Source organism: Peromyscus leucopus, chromosome X, assembly GCF_004664715.2.
Source record: "Peromyscus leucopus breed LL Stock chromosome X, UCI_PerLeu_2.1, whole genome shotgun sequence".
Classification (NCBI taxonomy): Eukaryota; Metazoa; Chordata; class Mammalia; order Rodentia; family Cricetidae; genus Peromyscus; species Peromyscus leucopus.
In genome coordinates, this window is record NC_051083.1 from 94,215,751 (window position 1) to 94,240,160 (window position 24,410).

General features: G+C 38.7%; 1 protein-coding gene across 2 annotated transcripts in view; it reads left to right on the plus strand.

Annotated features, from left to right (window-relative positions):
* Nucleotides 1–24,410, plus strand: part of Vsig1 (V-set and immunoglobulin domain containing 1) — a 168,819-nt gene that overhangs the window by 39,652 nt on the left and 104,757 nt on the right. For both annotated transcript variants that reach the window (XM_037198914.1, XM_037198915.1), the window contains 2 exons: nucleotides 18,032–18,209; nucleotides 20,508–20,627. The gene's annotated coding sequence lies outside the window, so the exon portion shown is untranslated. The remainder of the gene's footprint in view (nucleotides 1–18,031; nucleotides 18,210–20,507; nucleotides 20,628–24,410) is intronic.

A 24,410-nucleotide genomic window follows, 5' to 3' on the forward strand; every position in this document is an offset into this window, starting at 1 on the left:
TTTTTTTTTTTTGAGACAGGGTTTCTCTGTGTTGTTTTGGTGCCCTTCCTGGATCTCGCTTTGTAGACCAGGCTGGCCTCGAACTCACAGAGATCGGACTGGCTCTCCCTCCCAAGTGCTGGGATTAAAGGCTGTGTGCCACCACCGCCTGGCCCATTTTGGCATTTCTTATATGACCTTCTTAACTGAATTTTAGTTTCTCTTTCTGGGCCTATGTCAAGGACCAAATGACAAAAGTACATGTACAGTTTCAGGGTGTTTTTCTATGATTCCTTTTTTTTTTTTTTTGACAGAAACTCATTATGTAGACCATACTGGCCTTGAACTTACAGAGATACATCTGTGTCTGACTCCTAAGTGCTGACATTAAAGGTATATGCCATTAGTCTCCACTCTGATTCTGTTTTTGTGAAATGTATAAAGTAAGAATATACATATATCCTTTCTTGCATATTTCTATATAAAAAGAGACCTGACATGGGAGAGTATAAATGCCATACTTTTAACATTTGTCATTTAAGGGAGATGGGCTCAGAGGGGCAGTTAGGGGAGAGTGGATTTCTTTTTTTTTTTTTTTTTTTGGTTTTTCGAGACAGGGTTTCTCTGTGTAGCTTTGTGCCTTTTCCTGGAACTCACTTGGTAGCCCAGGCTGGCCTCGAACTCACAGAGATCCGCCTGCCTCTGCCTCCCGAGTGCTGGGATTAAAGGCGTGCGCCACCACCGCCCGGCAAGTGGATTTCTTTTTAACTTTAAAAAATTCTCTCTGGTTTCATTTGTTATAAAGAAAAGAGGTTTGTATGTATTAAAAAACCTCTAGCATTAGCCAGGCAGTGGTGGCACAGGTCTTTGATTTCAGCACTTGGGAGGCAGAGGCAGGTGGTTCTCTTGAGTTCGAGGCCAGCCTGATCTACAGAGTTCCAGGACATCTGGGTCTATGTAGAGAGTCTCTGTCTTAAAAACAAGTACAAAAAACAAACAAAAATCTGGAATATTATATGACACTTTAGTAGTAATTTTCTTTGGAATATTTTCAATAGGAATATCGAATTTTTTGTTTGTAAGGTTTTGTTTTAATTTCTGTGACAAGGCCTCACCTGGTTGGCCTAAAATTCTCTATGTAGACCAGGCTGACTTCGAATTCACAGATCACCCTGCCTTTGCCTCTGTCTCTGAAGTGCTAGGATTAAATGTGTGCACTACCAAGCATGACTAAAGCATTTTCTAAAAAGGTATTTTTGTTGTTATAAAAAAATGTTTAGAGGCTGGAGACATGGGTCAGTGGGTAACAGCAGTTGCCACACAGATTGAGGATCAGAGTTTTGAATCTCTAATCCCAGTACTCTGTAGGGTAGAAGTCAGGCAGCATCAGGTTGCTCAGAAGTCAGCTAGCCTGGCTTTGTCAACAGCAAAACAAAAGATGTAGTCAGTGATGGTGGTCCACGCCTTAGATTGCAGCACTTTGGAGGCAGAGGCGGGTAGATCTCTGTGAGTTCCAGGCCAGCTTCATCTACAGAGTGAGTTTCAGGACAACCAGGGCTACACAGAGAAACCCTGTCTCAGACAAAAACACAGACACACACACACACACACACACACACACACACACACAAATCAAGAGATGCAGTCTCAAGGAGGAATACCTAAAGTTACACTCTAACCTACAGACAGACACAGCCATGGCAAACACATGTCCACAGTCACACAAGGTTTTTTAAGTTTATGATAAGATGTACTATATATTTCCCCAAATAGAAAAAAAAGATAATTTTCCTGATACCATCAGATAATTGTAAATATTCTTTTAATGATTATTATCAACATATATTCATTATGTGAAATGGTGGGTTTTATTATGACATTTTCAAAAGTGTATATTGTCTCCTTTGCTCATAGCCATGCCCCCATTATCCTCTCTTGTCCCTCTTATCTTACTGGTCCCCTTCTCAAATAGTTCTCTTCTTACTTTGTCATATATATGATACATTGTATTATATCATAATACACACACACACACACACACACACACACACACACACAACACACACGGGAGAGAGTGAGAGAGATTGATTCACATAAGAAAAAAACTTTCATTTGTCTTTCTGATTGTGGCTCATTTCCTTAACATCATGACCAGTTTCATCTATTTTCTTACAACTGACAAGATTTTTTTTTCCTTTTTTAATTATTTTGTGTGTGTGGTGTATATATATGTATGTATGCTTGCCTGTGCAGTTGCATTTGGAATCCAGAGGTTAGTGTTGTGATACTTTTTGCAATCACATTTCTACCTTATTTTTTATTACATTTATTTATTCATACATGTGTTACAGTGCATATGTGGAAGGCGGAGGACAACTTGCAGGATGTGGGTTTTGGGTATCAAACCAAGGTCATCATGCTTAGCAGCAGAGATCCTTACCCACAGGTTTGTTTTCCCATGCTGACCTTTTTTTTTTGACATGGTCTTTTTTTTGCATAGCATATTTTAATGGAAAACTATTAATTTATGTACAGAGTTCAGTAAATGCAGTGTCCTCTTTCAGAGAAATATTTTTCTTTAATTTTTTTCTATATTTTAAAAATAAATTTATTTAATTTACATCCTGACCAGTTTCCCCTCCCTCTCTCAGTCCCCCACTCCTCTCTCACTTCCTCTCTCAGTCCCCCACTCCACCCCCACTCTGTTCCCACCCCCAAATCCACTCCTTCAACATTTCTGTTTAGTAAAGATCATGTCTTTCATGTATATCAACAAACATGACATATCAATTTGCAGTAAGACTAAGCACCTCCCTGTAGCACGAATCTTAGAAGGTCTTATTAATAAAAACAAGCCTGGAGCCAGGTACTGGGGTCAATGCTGGAAGATCAGAGAAGCAGAACAAGCCACAGCCACCTCACCTCACCAGTTCCTCAGCTGATCCTGTTTCCTCAGACTGGAAGCCTCTGAGATTTTTGTTTTGTTTTCTCTTATTTTTCGAGATATGGTTTCTCAGTTCTCAGTGTAGCCTTGGCTGTCCTGGAACTTCCCCTGTAGACCAGACTGGTATCAAACTCACAGACATACACCTGGCTCTGTCTCCCTAGCGCTGGGATTAAAGGTGTGCACCACCATTTTCTGGCCTCTTTGTCTATCTAGTGGCTGTTCTGTTCTCTGACCCCAGATAAGTTTATTAGGGTGCACAATATTTTGGGGAACATAATATCACCACATTTCCCTTTTTTTGTCTAAAATTTCAAAAAGGTTATAACTAATACAAGAAGACCTATATCCAATAAGTGTATACAATATATGTAGTCAAGAATTACATTAATGATGTCTCTTCCATTAACATTTGATAGATTCAGACAAAAAGCTCCATTATATATGTTAACAATGTCCAGTCCAGTGACATTTGATAAACTCAGACAAAAATTTTCATTACTTATCCTATTTAAATCAAGTAGTTCCTTTTAAAAAGTAGATTCAATAATTGACCTTTATCTTATTACCTCCCCATGTATTAAGGCTGGGCAAGTCGACCCAGTATGAGGAGTAGGGTCCCAAAAGCCAGTAAAAGAGTCTGAGTGGTATGGCTGGGGCTTGTCATAGGTTGATTCCCAATTTTCTGAGAAACAGCCACACTGACTTCCAAAGTGGCAGTACAAGTTTGCATTCCCACCAGCAATAGAGGAGTGTTTCCCTTGCTCCACATCCTCTCCAGCATTAGCTGTCACTTGTATTTTTGATCTTAGCCATTCTGTTGTGTGTAAAATGGAATCGGAGTAATTTTGATTTGCATTTCCCTGACAGCTAAGGATGTTGAACATCTCAAGTGTTTCTTAGCCATTTGAGATTCTTCTGTTGAGATTTCTGTTTACATCTGTAACCCATTTTTTAATCGGATTATTTGGTTTGCTTTTTGAGTTCCTCTATTGGATGTCGGGTTCATGAACATGTGTTCCCATTCTGTAAGCTTCTATTTTGTCTTATTGACAGTGTCCTTTGCCTTACAGAAACTTTTCAGTTTCATGAGGTCCCATTTATTAATTGTCAATTGCTGGGGATATCTTTCTGTATGCTGTGAATGTGTTGCTCTGATTGATTGCTAAATAAAACGCTGATAGGCCAGTATCCAGGTAGGAAGAATATTATAGGTGGGATAAGCAGAGAGGAGAATTCTGGGAAGTGGAAGGCTGAGTCAGGAGATGCTGCCAGCTGCTGCTGCCACGAGAAGCAAGATGTACAGATACCAGTAAGCCACGAGCCACATGGCAAGGTATAGATTTATAGAAATGGATTAATTTAAGATGTAAGATCTAGCTATCAAGAAGCCTGCCACAGCCATACAGTTTATAAGCAATGTAAGCCCTGTGTGTTTACTTGGGTCCAAGCGGCTGCAGGACTGGCAGGTGAGAGAGATTTGTCTTGACCATGGGCCAGATGGGACACAGAAAAACTACAGCTACAGTTAATCTTAGTACTGGTGCTATTAATGTTCTGTTTAGGAAATTGTCTCCTGTGCCAGTGCATTTGAGATTATTTCCCACTTTCTCATCTGTCAGGTTCAGTGTATCTGGACTTATGTTGAGGTCTTTGATCCACTTGGACTTGAGTTTTGTGCAGGGTGATAGATATGGATTGATTTGCTTTCTTCTACATGCCAACATCTAATTATGCCAGTACCATTTGTTTAAGATGCTTTTTTTATTTCATTTTATAATTTTGACTTCTTTGTTGAAAATCAGGTGTTCATAGTTGTGTGGATTAATGTCAGGGTCTTCGATTCAATTTCATTGATTCACATGTCTGTTTTTATACCAATACCAAGGTGTTTTTATTACCATAGCTCTGTAGTAGAGCTTGAGATCAGGGATGGTGATAACCTCCAGAAGTTCATTTTTTGTACAGGATTGTTTTAGCTATCCTGGGTTTTTAATTTTTCCATATGAAGTTGAGTATTGTTCTTTCGAGGTCTGTAAAGGATTATGTTTGGATTTTAATGGAGATTGCATTGAATCTGTAGATTGCCCTTGGTAAGATTGCCATTTTTACTATATTAATCCTGCCTATCCATGAACATGGGTGATCTTTCCATCTTCTAATATCTTCTTCAATTTCTTGACATGATCATTCATTGAACCTGGAACTGGTGATTTTGTGTACATTGTCTGGCCATCGAGCCCCTGGTTTTTCCCTGTCTCAGGCCCTCAACACTGGGATTACAGAGGTCTGCTACCACCTTCCGCCTTTTCCATGGGTGCTGGGGATCAGAATTTAAGTTCTAATGTTTGTATAACAAGTAGTTCATCCACTGAGCCATCTCCTCAGCCTACAGTTTTGTTTTTCTTTATGGATGAATAAAACTTCATTGTATAACTCTCTCTCTCTCTCTCTCTCTCTATATATATATATATATATATATATATATATATATATATATCATAGATAGATAGATAGATAGATAGATAGATAATGCATTTTTTGTTGGACGTCTAGGCTAACTTCAACACTTAGCAATTGTAAATAGTGCCATAATAAACATGGATGTGCAGGTATTTCTGCTGTATACTAACTTCAGCATCAGCTCTGCCAGATGGTATTTCTATCTTCAGTGTTTTGAGGAACCTCTTTGCTAATTTCTATAGTTGTTTGCACTGAGTTTGTGTTTGTTATTGCCCCCATGTTCTCTAGTATCTCAGTGTAGCTGTGATTTGTATTTTGCTGATGGATGAAGATGGTGAATATTTTTCTCAGACCTATTTGTAATTACTTTGAGAACTGTCCAATTCATTTGCCCATTTGTTGATTGGATGCCAATTTTGGTGTCTGACATTCTGAGATTTTTATATATTATATACATTAACCACAATCAGATGTATAGATGTTAAACATTTTCTTGCTTTTCTTTACTTTTCTTAACTGTGTTGTTTCATTTGCTCTGCATAAGCTTTCTGAATTCTTGTGAAACTATTTGTCCATGCTCTTTTGTCCTGGGCTATTAGAATGCTCTTCAGATAGTCCTTGCCTATGCCTATAACTTGAAGTGTTTCACCTGTTTTCTTCTAGAAAGTTCAAAGTTTCAAAGTCTTAAGGTCTTGATCCAGGTTTGAATCAGTTTTCATGCAGGATGAGAGATAAGTTGTTTATTTTCATTTTCCTACATGTGGCTATCCAAATTTCCCAGTACCATTTGTTGAGGCTGCCTTTTCTCCATTATATGTTTGGATGTATTTGTTGAAAACCATGTGGTTATGTGCATTTAATTGTGTCTTAATTTTTATTCCATTGGTCTACATGCCTGTTTTGGTTCTAGCAACATTCTGTTTTTGTTAGTATGGCTCTGTAGTATCATCTGAAATTGGGTACAATGAGCTCTTTCTGCTCAAAATAGTTTTGTCTATTTGGGGTCTTTTGTGCTTCCATAATAAATCTTACCATTGTGTTTCTGTTTCTGTGAAAAATGTAACTGGAATTTTTAATGGGGCTTGCATTGACTCTGTAGATTACCTTTGGTAGTTAACCATTTTATAATATTAGTTCTGCCAATCAGTGTTCATAGGGAATCTTTCTTCTAGTATCTCCTTCAATTTCTTCAGCTTTTTAACCTTTTTAAAAACTCCTTGGTTACCTTTGTTCCTAGATAGAAACCCTTCCCCTTTTTGGATATTATTTGGAATGAAATTCTCTTCTTGATTTCTTTCTCAGTATGTTCAGTATTATTTAGGAATGCTACTAAATTTTGTATTATCTGACTAAAATTGATTATCAGATCCAGTAATTTTAATGGAGTCTTCAGGTATATAAAACTTACTTTTCTTATTGTAATAACAAAGCAACTTAAGACAGTAAGGGATTATTTTGGCTTATGGCTCAAAGGTTCAGCCCATCATGGTAAGGACATAGGGACAGGACAGTGAAGCAGCCAGTAACCTTGATCCACAGTAAGAAAACAGAAAGAGATAAATGCTAGTTCTTAGCTCACTTTTTTTTAAAATTCCAGTTCATGGAATAATGTCACCCAAAATAAGCTGTTGTATCTATCTCTAGTAACCTGAGAAGCTCCTTTAGAGACATACTCAGAAATTTGTTTCCTGTTTGATTCTAAGTCAAGTCAAGTTGATAATATTAACTGCCAGAATGGTCACAAGTATAGGATAATATTACTTGGAAACAAGGATAATTTGACTTTTTCCTTTCCTATTTGTATCCCCTGTTGTATGAATGCTAAATGGTCTTATAATGAAAACCCAGAGCCAGATATCAGGGTGAAAGCTGAAAGATCAGAGAAGCTGAGCAACCACAGCTACCACCTCTTATCTCACCAACTCCTCAGCCTGAAAGAGAGAGAGTTCCTGTCTCCTCCCACCTTATATTCCTTTCTCTATCCAGCCATATAATTTCCTGTCTCAACCCTCCTAGTGCTGGGATTAAAGTTGTGATATCCTAAGTGCTAGGATTAAAGGTGTGTGTCACCATTGCCTGGCTCTGTTTCTCTTTTAGACCAGATTAATCTCGTGTAGCCCAGTGTGGCCTTGATGGATCTCTGCCTCTGCCTCCTGTGTTCTATGATTAAAGGTGTGTGCCACCATGGCCTTGTGGTAGTATTGTGTTCCCCAAAATACCTTGCACCCTAATAAACTTATTTGGGGTCAGAGAACAGAACAGTCACAATATTAAACATAGAGGATAGGCAGTGGTAGCACACACCTTTAATCCTAGCATTCAAGAGGTAGAAATCCATGTGTTCAAGGATACAGCCAAGCATGGTGACTCACGCCTTTAATCCCAGAAAGTGAGCCTTTAATCCCAGGGAGTGATGGTAGAAAGCAGAAAGGTATATAAGGCGTGAGGACCAGAAACTAGAAGAATTTGGCTGGTTAAGCATTTGGCTGGTTAAGCTTTTAGGTTTTGAGCAGCACAGTTCAGCTGAGAGCCATTCAGATATGAGGACACAGAGGCTTCTACTCTGAGGAAATAAGATCATCTGAGAATTTGGGAAGGTGAGGTTAGCTGTGGCTTGTTCTGTTTCTCTGATCATCCAGTGTTCACCCCAATACCTGGCTCAGGTTTGATTTTATGAATAAGAACTTTTTAAGATTCCTGCTACACTGCCTGACATCTATGTTTAATCTAGTGGTTTATTCTGTCCTTTGATCTTCAGGCAAGTTTTATTTCTTAGATTATAAACAATATATCACCACAATCCCTAATATTTCTTTTCTCTTGTTTAAATTCTCTGGATAAAATTTCAAGTAATATATTGAGTAAGAATGGAGAAAATAGACACCCTTTTCATAGGGGAAACGCTTCCCATTTTTTCCTTTCTTAGCCTAACATTATATATTTCTCTCTCTTCTCTCTTCTCTCTTTCTCTTCTCTCTCTCTCTCTCTCTCTCTCTCTCTCTCTCTCTCTCTCTCTCTCTCTCTCTCTCTCTCTCTCTCTCTCTCTCTTGCTGTTTCTTTCTTTCTTTTTGGTATTTCGAGACAGGGTTTCCCTGTGTAGCTTTGGAGCCTGTCTTTTTACTCGCTCTGTAGACCAGGCTGGTCTCAAAAAATCATAGAGATCCACCTGCCTCTGCCACCTGAGTGCTGGAGTCAAAGGCATGAGCCACCACTGCCCGGCAGGATATGTTTCTTTTATTCCTAATTTCTCAGGGCTTTTATCATCTAGATCATTCAGGTTTGTCAGTAGCCTTTTTACAGTGTGTTAAAATGGTCTTGTGATTTCTGTCACTGATTATATTTATGCAATATTTATTCATTTTTGTATATTAACTGTTATTGCATTCCTCAAAATAAATCAATCTGATCATGGTTTGAGAGACCCCCACCCCCACCCCAGTTCCCCCTAAGGCCCAGAGAGATGAGGAAAGGGACATCTTAAAATATTTGGCCTCAACTGCGAGCCCTGTACTCTTCCCCCTAAGCCTCACAGTTTTGAGCCTGGAGACTGGGTCCTGATCCGGAGGCATCAACACAAGTCCATGGAGCCACAGTGGAAAGGTCCCTACCTCATCATCTTGACCACTCCAATGGCTCAAAGTGGACGGCATCTCCATTTGGATCCACCATACCCGCGCCTGACCCATGGTGTCTGCAGCTGAGGAACATCTGGACGGAACCTAGAGAGTGACCAAATATCCTACTGATCCCTTGAGCCTGACCTGGACCCTGACCAATCCTGAGACTGGACAAATTTTCAAATTGGCCACTGAGACCTTCGGGGGCCCCCAGACCCCTTGTTTACAATCTTGCAACAGTCATTCTTACTCTTGAACAGCTCCAGACCAGAGCTGACCACCTCCTGTTGGCTATGCTATTGTGCAAAGCCACCCTATTATGAGGGAGTGGCTGTGTTGCCCCCCAATGACAGCCCTGGTGGCAGGAACAAAAGGAGGCTATAGGGTCTTGCTGATGGCATTCAGATATTTCCCTGACCCTTGAACAAGTCTCAGGTCAGGGACTATGTATAGGAACAGTGCCCCACCACTTCCTGCCTCTTTGTAATCATACCAAGACTATTGCCAACCAAGCCGAGTATCTGGTCCCAGCAGACAACACCTGATGGGCATGCTCCTCTGGTCTAACACCCTACATACATGTTACTGTGCTGAAACAAATTGGAAGGTTCTGTGTCCTCATATGCCTAGTACCACGAGTTGTTTTTCATGCCACAGAGGATCTGTCTAGCCTTAGTGAAGCCACTCAGTATGCCCTCAGACAAAAAAGAGAGCCGGTCACAGCCCTTACCCTGGCTATTTTAATGGGCACTAGCATGGCAGGATTGGGGACAGGGGTGGCTTCCCTCGTCACCCAGCAACACTATTATGCGGACCTCCGCATATCAATAGATAAAAATATTCAAAGAATAGAAACCTCCATCACCCACCTACAGGACTCTCTGTCCTCACTAGCTGAAGTAGTCCTACAAAACAGGAGGGGACTAGACCTGTTATTATTGAAGGAAAAAGGGCTATGTGTAGCCCTGGGGGAAGAATGTTGTTTTTATGCAGATCATTCAGGAATAGTTAAAGATTCCATGGCAAAAGTCAAGGAAGGTTTAGTTTGAGAGAGAGAGAGAGAGAGAGAGAGAGAGAGAGAGAGAGAGAGAGAGAGAGAGAGAGAGAGTCAGACAGAGAGAGAGAGAGAGAGAGAGAGAGAGAGAGAGAGAGAGAGAGAGAGAGAGAAACCATAAAGCTACCCAAAGTTGGTTCAAGAGCTGGTACGCCTAGTCCCCCGGCTTACTACTCTGGTCTCATCCCTCATAGGGCCCTTAATACTTTTCTTGGTGGCCATCACGCTTGGACCTTATGTTATAAACAAGCTACTACAGTATATGAGACAAAGACTAGGCACCATACAACTCATGGTGCAATGGGGTTATACTCAAGTCAGGACCACTGAGTATGAGTCATATGCAGACCCCGAAGTGAGGACATGGAATCTCATGAACTAGAACAAGTTAGGGGGCCATGTTTGAGCCCCTCTAGGGCCAAGAGAAGGAGGGAATGAGAGACCCCCACCCCAGTTGCCCCTAAGGGCCGGAGAGCTGAGGAAAGGGACATCTTAAAATAGCCAGAACCGAGTCAGTTCCCCATTCCCAGACAGGGTGAAGTCAGAAGTTCTAAAAGCACAAAGTCAGACTGTCTGGTGGTAACTAACCACGAGACGCCCCCCTCCCCTGAGATAACATGACCAAATTTTGGAGATGGGATGTAAAACTCCTGACAGAGCAAAAAAATAAGATAAAGTCCAAGCTCAGGAAAACTGGACCAATCAAGGATGGACCAGTACTAACCCCCTCCTCCCTGAAGAATTTGGTGGTTTTTGCCTTCAAAAGCTAACCTCCCCAAAAAAGAGGAACTCTCCTCCATGCCTCGATTAGCTGGGTGCTGCAGACCAGGGCTCCCTGCTAGCTTGTATTGCGCCAAGAAATAAACCTTGCTATTTCAGTCTGGACATCTTTGGTCTGCGGTGGTTTCTTTGGGGGTCCTAATCTGGGCACCACAGGTTAATTGTTTTTTATTAGTGTGTTGCTCACTTCAGGTTAAAAGTATTTTATTGAGAAATTTTACATCTATTTCCATGAGGGAAATTGGTCTTTTACTTAGTATCAAAAGCTGATAACAAGATAATACTGACATAAAGAAAAGTAACACTATCAAACTTATTCTACAGTATTTTGTAAAATGGTTTGAAGATGTGACCAGAGAGATGGCTCAATGGTTAATGGCTCTTGCTGTTCTTGTAGAGGACCCTTTTTGGTTCCTAACACCCACATCTTCTAGCTCACATCTGTATGCTAACTCTAGTCCCAAAGGATCTGACCCCATCTTCTAGTTTCTGCAGATATTTGCGGACATATAGCACATGTACATAAAGCAGGTTTACACATGTACACATAAATAAAAAATAAAAAATAATTTGAAGAGCATGTATATTAATTCTTCTTTTAAGGTCTAATAGAATCCGAGTGAATCCTGGGAATTTTTTTTTTGTTGGCAGAATTGAATTTTTATACTCATTATAGATGTTTTCAAGTTGTTTATTAGCTCTTGTTTGGGTTTTAATAAGTCAGTGTGTCTAGGAATTTATCTTTTCTAGTTTTCTAAATTGTTGGAATATCCATTTTCAAATTATTCCTTAATGATTCTCTGCACTTCCTTAGTTTCTAAGTTAGTTTTCTTAGTTTCTGACCTGTACCATTTATTTTTCTTTATTTTGATTTGGTTTATTTTTACTTTTCTAAAAATTTGAGGTGCATCATTAGGTTGTTTGAGTAGTCTCTGATTTTTTTTTCTATTTTTCTTTTATTGAAAATAGATCTTTTTCATACAACAAATTTGATTACAGTTTCTCCTCCCCCAACTCCTCAGTTCCTCCCCACCTCTCCTCCCATCTGAATTCTCACCCTTCTTTCCTTAGAAAAGAAACAGAATGATAATAAAATCAAATTAAATAAGATAAAACAAACCTGAATATGACAAAACAGAAAAAAAAGAACTAGAGAAAAAGAATAAGAAACACATATAGATGCAGAGACACACATGTTAACACCCACAGGAATCTCATAGAAATACCAAAACCAGAAGCCATAATATATATAATATGCAAAGGACCATAAGATTAAAAAAATTTTAATCTCTGGCACAACAGTATATGATGCAGAGGATCTCCAAAGATGCCATTGAGTTCATTTTGTGTTGACCATCTACTGCTGGGCATGGGCCTGGACTTAAGAGTGGTTTGTATCCCCAGTGAGACTCTGTTGGAGAAAACTCATTTTTCATTTTTGAGTAGTTATTGATTAGAAATAGCTTCTGGGTTAGGGATAGGGGTTTGTGTTCTCTTTTTCTCTGAGCTCTGGGACTGCATCTGGTGCAGACCTTTGCAGGCCCTGTGCATGCTTCTCTTGTCTCTGAGTTCATGTGTACGTTGGTCCTGCTATGTTTAGGCCTTGTTTCCTGGGTATTCTCCATCCTCTTTGGCTCTTATCATCCTTCAATCTCCTCCTTTGCATGGTTCTCTGAGCCCCGGAGGGAGGGATTTAATGGAGATACTAGGTTTAGAGCTGAGTGTTCCAAGGTCTCACTAATTCTCTGCACATTGTCTGGCTGTGGATCTCTGTGTTTGTTACTATCTACAGTTTCTCTGATGATGTCCAAGCACAGCAGTGATCTATGAGTACAGCAGAATGTGATTAGGAGTGATTCTACTGCTACATGAGTTCCCATGGGGCCCATTTGATTAGATGTAACCCAATCCTTGTACTGGAAGCTTCATTTGGTGACAGGATATACCTAGTTGGGAGTCCGTCTCCCCCATTATTTGGCTATTTCATTTAGATTGCCTTTATAATATGTATATATTTTGGTAACTTTCTACTATATTAGATTTCCATACTACTTCTTAAATGTCCCTTTATTTTAACTGTCCCTCCCTGTAATCCCTCCCATAATCCCCTCTCCTCCTTCCCAATTGATCCTCTCATTCCAGCCCCCTCACCATATATGCATAATATCTATTTTATTTCCCTTTCCTAATGAGATCTATTTCCTCTAGTTCCTTACTCTATACCTACCCTTTGTAATTCTGTGGACTGTAGCTTGGTTATCATTGCCTTTATAGCTAATATCTACATAGAAGCAAATACATAACATACTCATCTTTCTGAGTCTAGGATACATCACCCAGGGTGATTTTTTCTAGTTTCATCCATTGCCTACAAGTTTCATGATGTCATTTTTAATATCTGAGTAATAGTCCATTATCTAGATATATTGCATTTTCTTTAACCATTATTCTGTTGAGGGACAGATAGGTTTTTTCAAACTTCTGGCTATTGTGAATAAAACAGCAATGAACATGGTTAAGCAAGTGTCCTTGTGGTAAGATGAAGTATTCTTGGGATGTATACTGAAGAGTAGTGTAGCTTGATCTTGAAGTAAATTGATTCCCATCTTCCTGAGGAACTGCTGCACTGATTTCTATAGTGGTTATATGAGTTTGCACTCCCAAGTTGTATTTCTTGGATGCAGCCAAAGGATGGATCCTGTTTTTACATCCATTCTGTTATTCTGTGTCTTTAAGTGGGGAATTGAGGCCATTGATGTTGAGAGATATCAATGGCCAGTGATTGTGATTCTTGTAATTTTGTTGTTGTTTCTTGGGGGAGACCACCAAGGCCAGCAGAGTGTTGATCTATATAAAGTAAGAATGAAGTCACTACCCTGCTGTGATGTGGGATGGTCTGTATGTCAAGTTGCTCTGATTGGTCAATAAATAAAACACTGACTGGGCCATGGCTAGGCAGGAAGTATAGGCGGGACTAACAGAGAGGAGAAATAAAAGAACAGGAAGACAGAAGAAGTGACTGCCAGCTGCCCGCCAAGAGTAGAAGCATGTGAAAATGCTGGTAAGCCACGAGCCACGTGTCAAGGTATAGATTTATGGAAATGGATTAATTTAAGCTATAAGAACAGTTAGCAAGAAGCCTGCCACGGCCATACAGTTTGTAAGCAATATAAGTCTCTGTGTTTACTTGGTTGGGTCTGAGCGGCTGTGGGACTGGTGGGTGACAAAGATTTGTCCTGACTATGGGCAAGGCAGGAAAGCTCTAGCTACAGTTCATGAGGGAGATTGGTCTGTAATTCTCTTTCTTTGTTGCATCTTTGTGTGATTTGGGTATCAGGGTAACTATAGCCTCATAAAAAGAGTTTGGTAATGTTCCTTCTGTTTGGTAATGCTCCTCTGTGTGGAACAATTTGAGGAGTATTGGAATTAGCTCTTCTTGGAAATTCTGGTAGAATTTTGCACTGAAACCATCTGGCCCTAGGCTTTTTTTTTAGTTGGGAGACTTAATGACTGCTTCTATTTCCTTAGGAGTTATAGGTCTATTCAGATTGTTTATCTGGTCTTGATTTAATTTGATATGTGTTACCAGTCCAGAAAATTGTCCATTTCTTTTACATTTTCCAACTTTGTGGAGTATAGCTTTTTTAAGTATGACCTAATGATTCTCTGGATTTCCTCCGTGTCTGTTATGTCCCTCTTTTAGTTTCTGATTTTGTTAATTTGGATACTCTCTCTCTGCCTTTTAGTTAGTTTGGATATGGGTTTGTCTATCTTGTTGATTTTCTGAAAGAACCAACTCTTTGTTTAATTGATTTTTTTTGTATACTCTTTGTTTCTATTTTATTGATTTTAGCCCTGAGTTTGATTATTTCCTGGTGTCTATTCCTCCTGGGTGAGTTTGTTTGTTTTTGTTCTAGAGCTTTCAGATGTGCTGTTAAGTTACTAGTGTGGGATTTCTCCAACTTCTTTATGTGGGCATTTAGTGTTATGAACTTTCTCTTAACACTGCTTTCAAAATGTCCCATAAGTTTGGGTGTGTTATGCATTCATTTTCATTGAATTCTAGGAAGTCTTTAATTTCTTTATTTCTTCTTTGACCCCAATGGTGAGTCAGTTGAGCATTATTCAGTTTCCATGTAATTTGTGTTGTTGTTGAATTCTGATAAGACACTGGGGGTTATTCAAGTTTTTTTTGTGTCTATTGAGATTTGCTTTTGTGACCAAGTATGTTGTTAGTTTTAGAAAAGGTTCCATGAGGTGCTGAGAAGAAGGTATATTCTTTTGTGTTTGGGTGAAATGTTCTATAGATGTCTGTTAAGTTCATTTGAGTAATAACATCTGCTTATTCCCTTACTTCTCTGTTAAGTTTCTGTCTGACAGACCTGTCCATTGGTGAGAGTGTAGTTTTGAAGTCTACCACTACTAGTGTATGGGATTTGATGTGTGACTTAAGCTTTAGTAATGTTTCTTTTACAAACGAGGGTTGTAAGCAGAGTTTTCCTGTCCTACAGCTGTACTCAATCACCCAGAGGCTTAATATTAATTACAAATGCTCAACCAATAGCTCAGGCTTGTTACTAGCTAACTCTTACATTTATATTAACCTATATTATCTATGATTTGCCACGTGACTTGGTACCTTTTCTCAGTACAACATGCCCATCTTGCTTCTCTCTCATCTGCTTGCAACTCCAGTCTCTGCCTTCTCTTCCAGTATTCTCTTAGTCTGGTTCTCATGCCTAACTTCTTCCTGTTCAGCTATTGACCAGTCAGCTTGTTTATTAAACCAATCACAGTGACAAATCTTCACAGTGTACAAACATACAAATCTCCACAGCAGTGGGTGCCATTGTACTTGGGGCATAAATGGTCAGAATTGAGACTTCATCTTGATGGATTTTTCCTGTGATGAATATGAAATGTCCTTCTCCATCTCTTTTGATTAGCTTTAGTTTGAAGTCTAGCTACACTAGCTTGCTTCTTAGTTCCATTTTACTGGAAAATCTTTTCCCAACCCTTTACTCTGAGGTGTAGCATGAATCTTAAAAGGTCTTATAAATAAAAACAAACCCAGAACCAGGTATTGGGGTGAACGCTGAAAGATCAGAGAGACAGAACAGGCCACAGCTAACTTTACCTTGACAACTTCTTAGCTGATCCTGTTTCCTCAAACTGGAAGCCTCTGAGTCCTCATCCAGAATGGGTCTCAGCTGAACTGCTGATCAAAAGCCTAAAAGCTTAACCAGGCTCTAATTCCTGGTCCTCACACCTTATATACCTTTCTGCATCCTGCCATCACTTCCTGGGATTAAAGGCATGTGTCACAATGCCTGGCTGTTTCCAGTGTGGCTTTGAACTCACAGAGATCCGGATGGACCTCTCTCTGCCTCCAGAATACTATGATTAAAGGTGTATGTGCCACCATTTTCTGGCCTCTTATGTTTACCTAATGGCTGTTCTGTCCTCTGACCCCAGATAAGTTTATTAAGGTGCACAATACATTGGGGAACACAATATCACCATACTGAGGTAAAGCCTGTCTTTGAGGTTGATGTATATTTCTTGTATGCAGCAGAAGGATGGATCCTGTTTTCATATCCATTATGTATCTTTTTATAGGCGAATTGAGTTCATTGATATGAAGAGCTATTAATGACCAGTGATTGTCAATTTCTGTTATTTTTTGGTTTTGGTGGTGGTGGTAGTGTATGTATATGTTTCCTTTCTTTGGGTTTTGCTGGTGTGAGATTATCTACTGCCTGTGTTTTTGTGGGTGTAGGTAACTTCCTTGGGTTGGAGTTTTCCTTCTACTACTTTCTGTATGGCTAGATTTGTGGCTAGGTATTGTTTAAATCTGGTTTTGTTATAAAATACCTTGTTTTCTCCATCTATCATTATTGAAAGTTTTGCTGGGTATAGTAGTCTAAGCTGGCATCTGTGGTCTCAGTGTCTGCAAAATGTCTGTCCAGGACCTTCTGGCTTTTAGAGTCTCTATTGAGAAGTTGGGTATAATTCTGATAGGTCTGTCTTTATGTGTTACTTGGGCTTTTTTCTTTGCAGCTCTTAATATTCTTTCTGTATTCTGTATGTTTGATGTTGGGAAAGTTTTCTTATATGTTTTCTGTGCCTTTGAGCTGGAGTTCTTCTTCCATTCCTATTATTCTTATATTTGATCTTTTCATGGTGTCCCAGATTTCCTTGATGATTTGTGTTAGGAATTTATTGGATTTAACATTTTCTTTCACTAATGAATCTATTTCCTTTATGGTATCTTCACTGCCTAAGATCCTCTCTTGTATTCATTTCTTGTATTCTGGAGATGCTTGCATCTGCAGTTACTCTTCACTTCCCCAAATTTTCCATTTGCAGAATTCCCTCAGTTTGTGTTTTCTTTATTGCTTCAGTTTCAATTTTCAAGTCTCGAAGTATTTCCTTCGCCTGTTTGATCGTTTTTTTTTTTTTCTTGAATTTCTTCGCTTTCTTTAAGGGATTTGTTGATTTATTCCATTTTTTTTTTTGCCTTTTCCTTGATTTCTTAAAGGAATTTTTCATTTCCTCTTTAAGGGCCTCTGTCATCTTCATAAAGTTATTTTTAAGATTATTTTCTTGTGTTTCAGCTGCGTTTGAATGTTCAGGTCTTGCTGCTGTAGGATCACTGGGCTCTGGTGGTGCCATGTTTCCCTTTCTGTTGTTGAATGTATTCTTACACTGGCGTTTACCCATCTGTTCTTCCAACTGGTGTGGGTTTTGCCTATGCTGGGGTATCAAGGGAGGGCTGGCCATGAGGAGAATTAACAGATTCATGGGTTTGAGCAACAGAGTGGGTCTTGGAAACAGAATCCAGTGGGTGGTCTGCATATATGTGCTCAAATATTTTTCTCGTATTTCTTGATCCTCCAAACCCCTTTTCACATTAGACTGAATTGTGTATCCTACAACACATTCTATGTATTTCTTATGGTATTTTTCTCACTAGATTATCACCTATGATGTTATAATCTTTTTCTTGTTAACTTTGCATTCCTTGAGGGCATAGCTTATGTTTTAGGCATGTCTATGTTTTGAGCATCTATCACAATGATAAACACCCAGTAACTTGTTAAATAAATTGAAAGAATTAATCCCATCAATAAGAAAAAGGAAGTACCTTTTACCAAAACCACTTTATTTCCTGAAATGTTATTTTCTTCACAGACTAATTTTCTGCCACCTACAGCATCTTGTGTCAGGGATCTCCTCTCAGTATTTGAAACCAACCGGTATGTGAGAGTTGGAATTTGTGACAAGTACCCTGGAAAGTTCCAGATTGAAGCTTCTATGTGAATGATGAAAACAGCGAAGCTGGATTTTGCAGACATTGAGGAAAATGACAGTAGGATTCTTTGTTGTTTTTATTCATATCATTTTTGCCAATTTCTATTTCTGTGAGGGGAATGTGAATAAGGCAATGGGGTAATTCTTTTGTCCTCTAAATTTTGTACAGGTGCCTTAGCTCTTCTGGTTCTGGTAGGGTGCTACCTTCCATTCTTAGCATGAATCAGTGGTTTACTGAGCTTGTGTTTTGTCAAACCAAATCAGAAGCCACAGCTTTGCAATCTGTCTGTGAAAGTTAAAAAGATCCAGATTGCAAGTTACAGAATGCTAAATTAAGTTGTAATTGTTACTATTTTGCAATGATTTTTTTTAAATATAAGATCTAATATATGTGTTATCTTGCATGTATTTTGATCACAGAGGAGTCACCGAAAGGAACAATAACAGCGACAATCTCTCAAAATGTCCCCATGTAACATGGTTAGCAAGGGAGTTTTTATTTCAGCTGTAAATATATATCATAACTAACATTTATTGAATAATTACTTTGTACTAATTGTTGTATGAAATGCTTTGTATGCATGATTTCCTTTAATCTCTGCAAGAACTCTGAGAGGTCCAGATTATTATTCCAACTTCAGCAGAGAAGGGAATGGAAGGCTCATATCATTAGGCTAAATAGATGAAAAAACAAGACACAATTCAAAATCCAGATGTATCTGACTTTAAAGTTCATGGTATTTGTGCTGGCTAGTTTTATATCAACTTGACCTAACCTAGAGTTACCTGAAAGGAGAGGAACTCAGTTGAGAAAATGCCTCCCTAAGTTAACTCATTGTGTGCAATGTTTCTAATAATTCTATAAGGTAGGTTTTATTATGTCTATTGTATGGCTAAAGAAAGCAAGGATCCAAGGAAATTGGACCTTTCTCATTTCACATAGCTAGATGGTATATTGAGGATGGGATTCCAAAATTTACCCCCAAATATGATATGTTTTCCATATCATGCCACATTTTGGAGAAATTATACTCATATTTGTTGAATGTTATTTTAAGATGTGTTACATTCATTTACGCTGTGGAATGTTTAATAATACAAAGATGTGTTACATTCTTTTATGTTGCATTTGTTTAACTCTGTGAAGCTGTGTTACTTTGCCTGTCTAAAGCACCTGATGGTCTAATAAAGAGCTGAAAGGCCAATAGCAAGGCAGAAAAGAGGATAGGTGGGGCTGGCAGACAGAATAAATAGAAGAAGAGAGAGAAGAAAGGAGAAGGAGAGAGGACTGTGGTGATATTGTATTTGTGCTCTAACAAATAAAGCTTGCCTGAGGATCAGAAGACAGAACCAGCCACTATATTAAGCATAGAGGTCAGGCAGTAGTAGCACATACCTTTAATCTTAGCATTTGGGAGGCAGAGATTCATCAGGATCTCTATGAGTTCAAGGCCACACTGGGAATAGAGCCAGGCATGGTGGCACATGCCTTTAATCCCAGTACTAGTTAGCCATAGGGGTTTGGAGGTCTGTACAGACATACAGGAAGTAATGGAGATGGGAAGAAAGAGGAAGTAATGTAGCTGAGCAGAGAGAGGAAATAAGATGGCAGGATACAAGGAAAAGCGACATAAAAACTCTAAGCCTATAGGCTGAAGATGGTTGCCCCAGTGTTGCAGAGGAATTTTGGATGACCGTCTAGGTAACCAGCTGTCTCTGTCATTTCTAGAATTATGGAAGTTGCTTGCAATGTACTTCCTGTTTACTTAGATAATATTATATCCTGCTGAGGTCTTTGATGTAGTTGAAGACTAAATAGTTATAATTTTCCTTGGTTGTGATAAAAGTAAATTAAATATGAAACCTTAGACTTACAAATATAGGATAGATAGAATATTTTCTTTAATTTTGCCAAATATAAATAGACTAGATATTATAACTGTTATTCCTGCTTGATAACTGTTCTATTATATGTAATTTTACTCTGTTAGAGTTAAAAACTATTTTTTTTGATTAGACAGAAAAGGGGAAGTGCCGTGGGATATCTTTCTGTATGCTGTAAATATGTGTTGCTCTGATTGGTTGATAAATAAAGCTGCATTGGCCTATGGCAGGGCAGCTTAGAGGCAGGTGGGAAATCTAAGCAGAAATGTGGAGAAAAGAAAGAGGATGGAGAGACGCCAGCCACCACCAAAGGAGCGGCAAGATGTCAGTAGATCAGTAATGCCACAGCCACATGGCAACTTATAGATTAATAGAAATGAGTTAAGTTATAAGAGCTAGCTAGCGAGAAGCCTGCCATAGGCCATACAATTGGTAATTAATATAAGCCTCTGAATGATTATTTTATAAGCAGCCATGGGACTACAGGACTGAGCAGGACCAGAGAAAACTTTCAACTACAGAGGATGCCAGGGGCCAGCCACACAGCCAGCAACAGAGTAAGAAGGCAAGAATGAAATATAACATGGAAAAGGTAAGAGCCCAGAAGCAAAAGATAGAATAATTTAAGAAACCAGCCAAGTTAAAACCAGACATTCATAAGAAAGAATAAATCTCAGTGAATTTATTGGGATCTTGGTGGTGGGCCCCCAAAGAGTTAAAAAACAACAACAACAACTATATTTTGGTATTCCAACATGAGACTCAAATACCCACTTAGAGCCTAGAAAGGTGAACAAAACAAAACTGGACATGGCACCTTTAAGAGTTTCTGCCTGACAGCAAGCTCTTGAGCAGAGGGTACACTTAAAAAGCTAAGTAAAACAAAACAAAACAAAACACCTGCAGTGGTGCAAGCATGAGCTTTCACAGCTAGGAAGGTTGAATGCAGTTCAACCAAATTGAACCTCCAAACTGGCCTGGAACTTAACGCTTGGCTTTCCTGACCAGAAAAGTGGGAGCAGCCAGCAGCCAAAGCCACACGTGGAGGTCCACACTGCTTAGCAGTTTAAAGGCTCATTAGGTTGAAAAAAGCTAAATGAACAAGTTCAGATGGAAAAATCCTGTAAACAGGTTCCAATGTGTTTTACAATGTGCATAGGCTTAAGAAAGAAATAAAAAGGATAGAGACAGTCATAGAAAGAAAGAAATAGTTTAAAAATAATAAAGTTGTGGCGGCTGGAGAGATGGCTTAGAGGTTAAGAGCAGAGGCTGCTCTTCCAAAGGACCCAGGTTAATTCCCAGCAACCACATAGTGGCTTAAAACCATCCATAATGAGATCCAACACCCTCTTCTGGCCTGCAGACACACATGCAGGCAGAACACTGTATTCATGATAAATAAATAAATCTTTTTAAAAAAGAGTAATCTAAAAAAATAATAAAGTTGTTAAAGAGAGTGTTAAAAATAATATAAAAGAAAAAAGCCACATAAGATGGGAAATACATAGGGAATCTAAATCCTGTATGTTACTGTGTTGATTTTGAATTTTTGATTGCTGATAAGCAAACAGGAGCTGTTGAGAGACATGGGATTGAATGAGGGACAACTGAAACAAACCAGCCTAGATATTGCAAGAGTGCCTTAACTTTAAAATGGAAATAAAGAAATGTATTGCTTTTGAAGAAGTGGTTTTGCTTTTGTTTCCCCAGGAAATAAGACCTTGTGGATTCCTTCCAGGTTAATATGGTGTACCTGGAGAGTTTTCTCTCCTGGTCCTGCCAAGCCCTGGCAGTCCAACAGCTCACTTATAAAATAAACACACAGACACTTATATTATTTAAACTGCTTGGCCATTAGCTCAGGCCTATCATTGTCTAGCTCTTACTCTTATATTCAGCCCATTACTATTAATCTATACTTTGCCACGTGGCTCGTGGCTTACTGGTACCTTACATCTTTCTTGTCCTGGTGGCGGCTCCAGTCTCCCCTCTGCCTTCCTGTTCCCTCAATTCTCCTCTCTGTTAGTCCCGCCTATACTTCCTGTATGGCTACTGGCCAATCAGTGTTTATTTATACAGAGTGATATCCACAGCACTTCCCCTTTTCTTTTTTTTTTAAATGAAGTTTTTAACTTTAACATAGTAAAATTATATATAACAAAACAATTGTCAAGCAAGAATTACAGTTACAATATTAAAGAAGATATCCTATCTATCTTATATTTGTGAGTCTAAGGTTTCATATCTAACCCATCCTTTATCATAACTGAGGAAATTATAACTATCTACTCTTCAATCACATCAAAGACCTCAGAAGGATATAATACTACCTGAGAAATGGGAGAAGGATGCAAGCAACTTTTGGGAGTCTTGCAGGGTAGACAGAGACAGCTGGCAGCCTGGACAGTTATCTAAAGTTCTCTTGTAAAATTGGGGCATCTGTCTTCAGCCCACAGTTCTAGAGTCTCTCAGTCATTTTATTTTCAGTGTCCTGTAGAATGTCTGTCAGTTTCCTCTGCAAAGCAGGAACCTGAAGGACCATTTTGCCAAGCAAAATTCAGTGGTCACCTTCTTATGGGCCCTGCATGTCCAGTCGATCAAGCAGTCCAGGCAAGAACAGTTTCTTGCCCAAATGGCTATTTTGCCAAGGTGAAGATAAACTCCATATGGAGTGTCTTCGATGCCCATTCTCCTTTCTGAAGTAAATCAGTGCTGCCAGGAGCAGACATGTCTCACTGTCCAGAAAGTCTAAATTTTTAAAACATTATAAATGCCATATTCTGTAAGTCTTTGAAGTATTTGAAGATTACTTATCTATATGAAATATATCTATGTATACCTAGAAGACTTAACTAACATGGCTACAACTATGATTATCATAGATGACTAATTATTAATCTATTTCTTAATTATCCCTTACAATTTTAAATGAGTTGTACAAACATAATACCTTAAACAAGAGTAGAAATATACACACAGTATAACAAAATTAACTTTAAATTTGTATCAATAAACTAAAATCTATACCAATGTAAAACATTTTAAACAAATTGTTCTTTAAAATAGGTTCAGCAATTTATCCTTTTATGCTATCATATCTATATCATATCCCCTTTTCTTCTTTAGAAAGAGATTGTATTTATAATCAAACTGTTTTAAATAAAAATATTTTTTTTCTGTCCCACACCAGAGGGCTCACGCCAGCCTGACTAGCTCAGTTGGTAGAGCATGGGACTCTTAATCCCAGGGTCGTGGGTTCGTGCCCCACGTTGGGTGCCATTTGAAGTTGGAGAGTTTTCTCTCCTGGTCCTGCCAAGCCCCGGCAGTCCGATAGCCCACTTATAAAATAAACACACAGACACTTATATTATTTAAACTACTTGGCCCTTAGCTCAGGCCTATCATTGTCTAGCTCTTACTCTTATATTCAGCTCATTTCTATTAATCTATACTTTGGCACATGGCTTGTGGCTTACTGGTACCTTACATCTTCCTTGTCCTGGCAGTGGCTCCAGTCTTCCCTCTGCCTTCCTGTTTTCTCAATTCTCCTCTCTGTTAGTTCCGCCTATACTTCCTGTCTGGCTACTGGCCAATCAGTGTTTATTTATAAAGAGCAATATCCACAGCAATATGGATCAGGTTTGATCAAGGGAGATCTCCCGAATCTTGACAGGTAATACACATCAACGGAGGTTATAGCTGGTCTTCCCAGGACTTGGCCATTTTCTCAATTTTCTTAGGGATCCCTGAAGATGCTTTTACCCACAGACAACATGAAGCTGTCTAGAGAAGATGATGCCCAAAATTCCCAAGAGGTGGAGTGGGTGGTCTTTGGTTACTTGGTAGGTTATTGATGTTTGTTATCATTTAGGGAAATATAGGAATATAGGGAAAAAAGACAACTATTATTTTCATACTTTTAATTGGAATACATTTATATTTCTTTCACTGTATATATGTTTCTGCTCTTGTTTGGGGTATTGTACTTATGCAGCTCATTTAAAAGTGCAATATATAAATAAGAATTGACATTAGTAGTTAATCTATAATAATCAAACTTGTAGTCACATTAGATATGTTTTTAAGGTTAAAAAAGGTGTATTTTAGATAGATAACTAATACTTCAAAGACCTATAGAATATGGCATTTAAAATGTTTTATTTTGTTGTCTTGGTTTTGGGGGATCTTGTTGGTGCATTAGATTTTTGTTTGGTGTTTTGAGAAAGAACTTAAAAGTTGTGTAGTTAGGGATAGGGATGAGGATCTTGGAGGACTTGGGAGAGGAGAAGAATATGATCAAAGTATATGTAAATTGGAAATTCTATTGTATATGTAAATTGGAAATTCTATTAAATAATAAAAATAAAACAATACC